The 8,676-nt window shown below is 42.0% G+C and overlaps 1 protein-coding gene across 1 annotated transcript in view; it reads right to left on the reverse strand.

The window, feature by feature from the left end:
• The window catches only part of LOC117956488 (CD209 antigen-like protein E), a 126,038-nt gene that overhangs the window by 1,263 nt on the left and 116,099 nt on the right, over positions 1-8,676 (reverse strand). The gene's annotated exons all lie outside the window — the stretch shown is intronic.

Here is an 8,676-nt window from a genome sequence, read left to right on the forward strand (position 1 = left end):
ACAGATTTCACATCATTCAGTGTCAAAGTGATAAGACTTGGAGTTGAAACAGTTATAATACGTAACTACACAATCATGATCTATGATGTTAACGTGTATAATACAGGAGTTCACTGGTTTTAACTTTTCTCACCTTTAATTCTGTTCTTCAGCTGCTTTACTTCATCCTGTAACTGAGTTGTCTGCCGCAAAGTGACTGAAATATAAGATAAGGTGAGCCGTTATTTAGGACAGAAATAACAGTTAGGCTACATAAAGAAAGGTAATTAATAATGTTAAATAAGAATTTGAAACTATGAAAGAGCAAACCGACTAAATTAATTTCTGTTTCCAACCACAACAAGATAAGAACCAGACCAACACCAAATCATTCTGCTTTAAACTAAAGACCGAGTTAAGTTATATATCCTGTGCATAATGAAATATCTCTCATTATTTCACACTGGGATGTAGTTATTTGGTGTGTCTGTCCTTTAACCTGCCGTATATGTTGAGGTGTTGTAAATAGTAAATAGAGGATCACTGACTTCTTAACTGAAGCATTAAGTGTGAACAAGAACCATATCCTCTTTTTTAGCGACTGTCTCTTTAAGAGCCCTCCTGTAAAAGCCCAGTCTGCTCTGATTGGCTCATATAAAAAAAATATGGCGCCACTCTGCAGAAGGTGGTTGTGAAGCCGTGGGCGGAGATACTCAGAAAGGGGAAGTATATTCTAATGAGCCTGACTGTGACAGAGGAGGAGGAGTCAGATGTGAATAGCTTGTTGAAGAGTCTTATTTCCCAGTTGGTGGGTTGGTAGCACTCCAGATGAACAGCGTGAAACAGTTATGATCAACGGTAAGTTCACTATCAATGCATTTGACCGCACTTCGACAATGTGAACGCACTATGTACTCAAAAAGTTAGTATTTAGTACAGAAGTGCACGATTTGAGACACACTAAGGGTTTTCTTGCTGAGTGGTGGTATAAAGGAAACGTCCTGGTAGTCAAGGGTTGTGTTGATAAAGTTTCAGCTGAATGTTAACACAGAATGAAGACCCCCGTACGTCTTACATTGGGATCGGGTTAGGAAGGGATCTCTTAACAGGTGACATAGACAGAAGGAATAATTACAGCGACTGATAACTATTGAGCCTGAAGCTGATTAAGTACTCCGTGGTGTACTGGTTCAGTATCTGTGGCTCAGTAGTTATGAAGTGTGTTTTATCTTACAGTATACGGATAAGAGGATGATTCCTGTCATCATCAGGAAGCAGAGCACTGCCAGACAGACTGCTGCAGCCCTGAAAGTCTTCCTTTGGACGGCTGGAGGACGTCTCTCAGTGTCTGGTCCTAAAGAGGCAAAGCACACAGAGAGCAAGGTTCATTACAGGGAAACAACAAGAGTCTTTGTTATCAGAGGTTCATTATCAGTCCCTCCAGGATTTTAAGACCTGTTATTGTTGCTGCCCAAAAGGTTTATATAATAATATAAATAATGGTAGTTGGATTTAAGACAAAATAATTTATTAAATGAATCAAATGTGAACATGTCTGTCAGCGGCTTTTTGTTCTTTGAATGGTTAGTTAGTTTCATGTCCTGGGCTGAGACACACGTTCACACGCTTTGATAAAGGACTAAGGGTAAAAAATAGTTCCTGTATACATGTTCCTAGATGTTAACATGTATACAGGTTGGCAGGACGGTCTGAAATGTTTTGCACCGTCTTTCCCTGTATGTTTTGTTGGTAAATGTGAGATGTTCGAGTCACACACGTCTTGTCTTCAGAAACAAGAAAATGAATTTGGCAACTTACTGTACGTGTGTTTCATCAACCCGTTCTCACTCCTGCTTGGTCAATGGCTGTCAGAGAATGTAGACGACGAAGCGCCTGTTATATGACGCTAAAGGAGACGACCAAGCGTGTTATATGACGCTAAAGGAGACAACCAAGCGTGTTATATGACGCTAAAGGAGACAACCAAGCGTGTTAAATGACCCTAAAGGAGACAACCAAGCGTGTTATATGACGCTAAAGGAGACAACCAAGCGTGTTTTATGACGCTAAAGGAGACGACCAAGCGTGTTATATGACGCTAAAGGAGACGACCAAGAGTGTTATATGACGTTAAAGGAGACAACCAAGAGTGTTATATGACGTTAAAGGAGACTTTTAGAGTCATGTAAGGACAAAGACACCTGACCAACAATGCTGCATCATCCCTCCCGAATCTGGTTTCTGTTGAGTCTGGTGATCTTTAGGTGTGAAAGAGCTTTTAAATAAATTATTAAACCTCTTAGATTATTATACCAAAGTAAAATAAATGTAAACTTATCTGAAATGTTGTAATGAGCCATTGAATTGAGGAACTGACAATAAAAACAATGCCTTCTAGTGACTTTCCTCTCTCTCTCTTTAGTCTCTCTCTCTCTCTCTCTCTCTCTCTCTCACACTCACTGCACTGCCCTCCTTCCTGTTGTGTGGTTTCATGTCTTTACCGGTCAGGATGCTTCCGTACATCTCATAAATGACACGTGTCACTAGGCATCGTTTCTTAATAAAAACACGTTCCAACACTAGAAAACGAGAGATCCAGAGAGTTCTGGTACTTTTAACAGAACATAATTAAACTAACTGTACGTGTACATCTATAGAGACAAACTTAGATGGGCGGCAGCTTTATTTCCGGGTTTTGACGGCTGAGAAACTAAACTGAGAGAAACGTAGAGTTTACACATCAGTCCAACGTGACTGGAAGGTACAGCCACATTCAGACTGATCACCAGGAGTATTTATGATATTGATTATTAATAATTTCTCACTTACCTGCTCCGTGTGACTGATTATCAGCGTGATCGTCTCTGACGGCGTCTGTGCTCTCGTATATTTCCACCTCCCTATCCTCCCACTCTCCTTTGTCTTCCTGCACATTTCTCTTGTATCTCACCTTCTTTGACATCTCTGCATTGGCATACATCTCTTTGGACATCTTGAGAAACTTTACTCACTGTGCTGTGTAGATCTGTCACTATGCTGCTGGAAAACTTCAGATATACATTCAGTAATGTAACATATATGCTACTGCTGCTCCTGCTAACTGGAAAGTAAAGAACATTAAGGAAGTAACACCACATACCACAGACACACACACAAATAAACACGCACACACACACACACACACACACACACACACACACACACTTGCAGTGCATCTCACTAACCGTAACCATCACAACTAAATGCCTACCCTTAACCCTAACCCTCAACATATTCTATTTCTAACCGGAATCAGCCTAAAACAGTCCATTTTGGCCCCACAAAGACAGTTAAACAAAAACACACACACACACACACACACACACACACACAAACACACAAACATACACACACACACACTTTAGCAATGCACTGTCCAATCTTTGGATTTATTTCATGAAACTCTTAATAAACTATAATTGCATTTGTGTAAAACTGAATAATGTATAAATAGCATTTATTCACACCTTAGTTAAAGGCTTTCACACCCCACACTCAGCCACACACACACACAAACCCCACACTCAGTCACACACACACACACACACACACACACCATACCCAGCCTCACAGCAGTTCAGTTTTGCCAAAAGAGGAACTGCTGCTTTCACAGTTATTTTTGTTGGCAAAATTAAAACTTTGTAATGTTCAATTAAGTTGCAATGACATTTTATGAATTAAAATGAATTTCGCGCTTTGGAACAAGTTATTGAACATCAGTCTGTTAATCCATGATTCAGAAATAAGAGACTTCCACTACTGTTGGGCCCAGTCCCTAAACACTACCGCTAAGCCTCTGTCCTGACTGACAGGTCCTAGAGCATCCTCTGCTTTATCGTCTGTTTTTAAATGAATGAGACCATAATTTATTAAATGAACACCTTAATCAATTACATAAAACTTTCTACTAGAGATTGAGACCATGAACGCGTTATGAAAATGTTTACTGAGGTAATAAATCAAGTGAGAAGTGGGTCACTTTCTCATAGACTTCTATAGAAACAGACTTCTCTCTGCAGCCAGTGGAGTCGCCCCCTGCTGTCTCTATGCCCTGGTGACAGACTGACAGGCTGACAGGCGGGAGGTTGTCAGACAAGGCAACTTTAGTTCTACAGCACATTGGAACAACAATTCAAAATGCTTTAGAGATAGATACAAATACAGGAATACAAGTTACAGTGCAGCATAAGATGCTAAATATTGGTTGTAGGGACGGGTTTGGGAGGGGTTTTATTTTGTGTGAAGTGTATCATTTTCGGAGCCTGGATGCCAGCCGAACTTAAACCCGTCCACACCATTTGAAGTTCGGTCTGAACTTGATTCGTTGTGGAGCAACTATGCTCAAACCAGAGCTGATTGGACCACTCAAATTGTCAGGGGGGTCTTTATACGATGATGAACAATGATGATCAACAGTACCGTAATTAACCACATCACCAAAGAGCTCTTGGGTTGAATTAAGATTTGTAGGTGAGGGAGAGTGGCAACAGGTGAGGGAGATTGGCAACAGGTGTGGGAGAGTAGCAACAAGTGAGGGAGAGTGGCAACAGGTGTGGGAGAGTGGCGACAGGTATGGGAGAGTGGCAACAGGTGTGGGAGAGTAGCAACAAGTGAGGGAGAGTGGCAACAGGTGTGGGAGAGTGGCGACAGGTGTGGGAGAGTGGCAACAGGTGTGGGAGAGTGGCAACAGGTGTGGGAGAGTGGCAACAGGTGTGGGAGAGTGGCAACAAGTGAGGGAGAGTGGCAACAGGTGTGGGAGAGTGGCAACAAGTGAGGGAGAGTGGCAACAGGTGTGGGAGTGCAAGCGCTGATTATGGCAACTCCCTTGTAGTCAACCAGGAGACAGAATAGATGTAAAACCCGGACCAGAGTCCAGGAACAGCAGAGGTCAGGTCACAGGCCAGGAAGAGGGGGTTCTGGTCCGAGCTGTGACACCCGGACACATACAATGTCGTTTAATGCTTTTGTTGTTCTCACGTCAAATATGATCCATTAACAAAAACTTTCTACATCAGAACTATGATGAAAGAATGTTGAAAAACACAAGGAAAAAAATAAACACAACTTTAAAAAAACTGGGTTAAAGGTGACACAAACTGGAAAGAACTGGAGAAAAATATATTTAAAAAAGCGACAAAAAACTTGTTAAAAAAGACAATAAATGTTAAAAAATGTCAAAAAAGTGTAGAACAAAACAAATCTTTGAAAGTTCAAACCGGTAAACACAAAGTCTACTAGAAGACAACACAATGGGTCATTTTTAAACTTCATCCCCAATTCTTTTATATTTTGGATTTGGACTGGAAAACAGACAGTCACACGCACACGCACCCCGACAAACGCACACACCACCCACACCCCACCAGACACACACACACACACACACACACACACACACACGCACTGACAGACACGCAAGGACACATGCTTTTTTTTCAAGAAAATTGCAGGAATATCAGCAGAGGTGAGGGATACGTCAGGTCATGGATCCCAAAAGGATAGAAAAACGCCACCCTCATGCATGTGTTACTGTTGGACTTAACATGAAATATGACTCACACTGCAGGAAATAAGCATGTCTATGTATATCTATGCATAAGCATAGCTGAGTTCACACCTCTCTGACACAGGAACTGTTCTTATTCTTGGTCTCTCTGTTAGAGGAAGTGCAGTAGAGGTGTTCATTTTAATGATGAGTGAAACAAACAAAACACATTATAGACCATTGTCCTTACTAATAACTTACTAAGGGTCTGTGATAATTACCTGAAGTTCAGCTAGATGGAAAATGTGTAATAGTTTATGCATGTCTGTGTGTGCATTTCTGTGTGTGCATGTCTGTGTGTGCATGTCTGTGTGTGTGTGTGTGTGTCTGTGTGTGTGTGTGTTTGTTAATGGCTAGTTATCTGAAGTGTTGTTGTTGGTGTAAGTCAGTGCTTCTCAAATAGTGGGGTGCGATACCTGGGGGGGCGCGAGTGACCCTGGGGAACAGGCTTTTTTTTGGGTCGTACTAGTATAAAGTGTAATTGCGCCTCCACTACAGTAGGCGGCAGTGGCGCTCTTATTGTTCCTTCTGTCATGTATGTGACAGTGCAACATTTTACGACTTACAAGACAACAGGTTTGCCTTGGTTAGCAGTGTTGAGTCAACAGAAAGCTCCGACTGCGTTCTGTCTATAGCCTCCGTTATTCAACATAACAACCCCCAAACGTTATAATGAGATAATGAGACAAAATAAAGTCACCCGGAAGCTAAGACGAGGAAATACTACGTAGCGTATTAAGCGCTTGGCTTCACTGTGACTACAGCTGGAGAAGAGGAAAGACCAGTGTGTTTGCTGTGTCTAAACATGCTCGCAGCGGACAGCATGAAGCCAAATAAATTAGCGCGTCACTTAAATACGATAAAATGTTATGCAGAGATGGATAGTCACGGTGGGGAGTGGGTGGGCGCGAATAGTTTTCTTCTTGCTAGGGGGGGCGTAACAGAAAATAATTGAGAAGCACTGGTGTAAGTGAACCTAAAATTATTTCTCTTGTGGCTTCAGTCAGTTCCAGCTTCAGGTGCATTACCACCACCATCTGGACTGGAGTAGTACTGACTCTCATTCGCATGTAGCTCTGGAGAACGGACTGAATCAGATTAGTGACGTAGCTAACAGAGACTCATAAACTGGATGTGGCAAAGTGGATTAATCCAGGAATTACACACTTGAAATGATGAGTGCTGCCTCAATGTTCCTGCTCCATGTCTCTTCTCTGCCTGTCTGCCTCTCTCTTTCTCTCACCCCCAATCGGTCGATGGAAGATGACCGTCCACCTTGAGCCATGGTTCTGCTCGAGGTTTCTGCCTTTTAAAAGGAAGTTTTTCCTTGCTTCTGTTGCCTAGTGCTTGCTCTTGGTGGAAATTGTTGTACTAGTGTATGGTCTAGACCTGCTGTTTTATGAAAATTGCAATAAGATAACTGTTGTTGTGATTAAGTGCTATATAAATATAATTGGTGATTGGTGATGACGGCACTTCTTTTTGACATTAGAAGTATTTTCAAACAAAACAAGAGTAGCTAGCCCCTCCCTCCTCCTCATCCCATCCCCTCCCCCTCCCTTCTTTGATTCCGCGCACTAATCCACTCCCCAACCCCCACCCCCAAATCCTTCTTGTCTGTTTTTGGCTAGAACACTACTTGTGGACGCTTCATGGTGCAGGTTGACACAGTTTATTTTTTTTGCCGTTTGTAGACCCTGGGGTGTCTACAGAGACTACCGCGTTTTTTTTTTACAGTGTGTTCAGGGGACAGATAGCTAGCAGATAGTGAGGAGACGTTTTTGCAGCAGAACGCCATGTCCGGGTGGATGCGCAGGTAGAGCTCCAGGCTCTCCGTGTGCTCCAGGTGCTTCCCGCATAGCTCGCAGGTTCTCAGGTGCATCGAAGCGTGCATTGTCAGGTGACTGATCCTCCTGAAGGACTCGCTGCAAACTTTGCAGCTAAATGCCGGCTGAGCATGGTGTGACAAAAGTCTTGCCGCCTCGTCTTTTTTGATCTGAATGGAGGAGATGGAGTTTGGAATTTTGGAATATTTCAATAGTTAGTATGTAAAGAGGGAAGGAAAGAAAAATGAAGTACTTGATGGGAAAAGAGGTTTGAAGTTAAGGAGGGAAGGATAGAAAGTAGAGGAAAGGATGGAAGGAAGAAATAGGAAGAATGAAAAAGGGAAAGAAAGAAGTCTTAGGAAAGAAAGTAGAGAAAGAACAACAAAATGTTGAAATTTCAACTCATTAAAACACAAAGTTGAAGACAACACAAAGGTTAAAACAGTCAATTACATTACATGACATCATTTTTTAAAGATTCAATGCCATTTGTTTTATATTTGTGATTTGGACTGGAACACAGACAGTCACACACTCTCCGACAGACACATAAACAAACACACGCAGATACAGGCACACACACACACACACACACACACACACAGACACGCAACGACACTTGCTTTTATTTCAAGAAAATAGCAGGCATATCAGCAGAGGTGAGTGTTATGTCAGGTCATGGATCCCAAGAGGATAGAAAAACGCACAGACAATCACACACACACACGCACACACACACACACACACACACACACACACACACACACCAACAGACACAGTCACAGAGAGACACAGACACAGAGAGACACAGACACACAACCAGACACACACACACACAGAAACACACGCACAGACAGTCACACACATACCGACAGAAACACACAAGCACAGATACACAGACACAAACAAAAGACACATGCATGCATACACATACCAACAGAAACACACACTGACAAACACACACACATACCCACGCACAAACAGAGGCACAGACGCACAGACACAGTCACACACACAGCAGACAGCCACAACACACAATATGAAGGATTACACACAAATAAACCACAACATGCAACAATAAGAAACACAAGCGAATAGACCACAGCACCATAGCGCGGTTAACGCTAACGTTGCGTTTCTGGACTGAACAATGACATCAAATAGAGAAATAATATAATTCAGTTCAAAAATAGATTGAAGAAATCAATATTTGACCAACACAGAAAGGAACAGACCAAAAAATAAGATTGTAATTTTAATGTAAATGTTTTGTTGTATATTGTTATA

This window comes from Etheostoma cragini, chromosome 14 (assembly GCF_013103735.1).
Source record: "Etheostoma cragini isolate CJK2018 chromosome 14, CSU_Ecrag_1.0, whole genome shotgun sequence".
In the NCBI taxonomy this organism is placed as follows: domain Eukaryota; kingdom Metazoa; phylum Chordata; class Actinopteri; order Perciformes; family Percidae; genus Etheostoma; species Etheostoma cragini.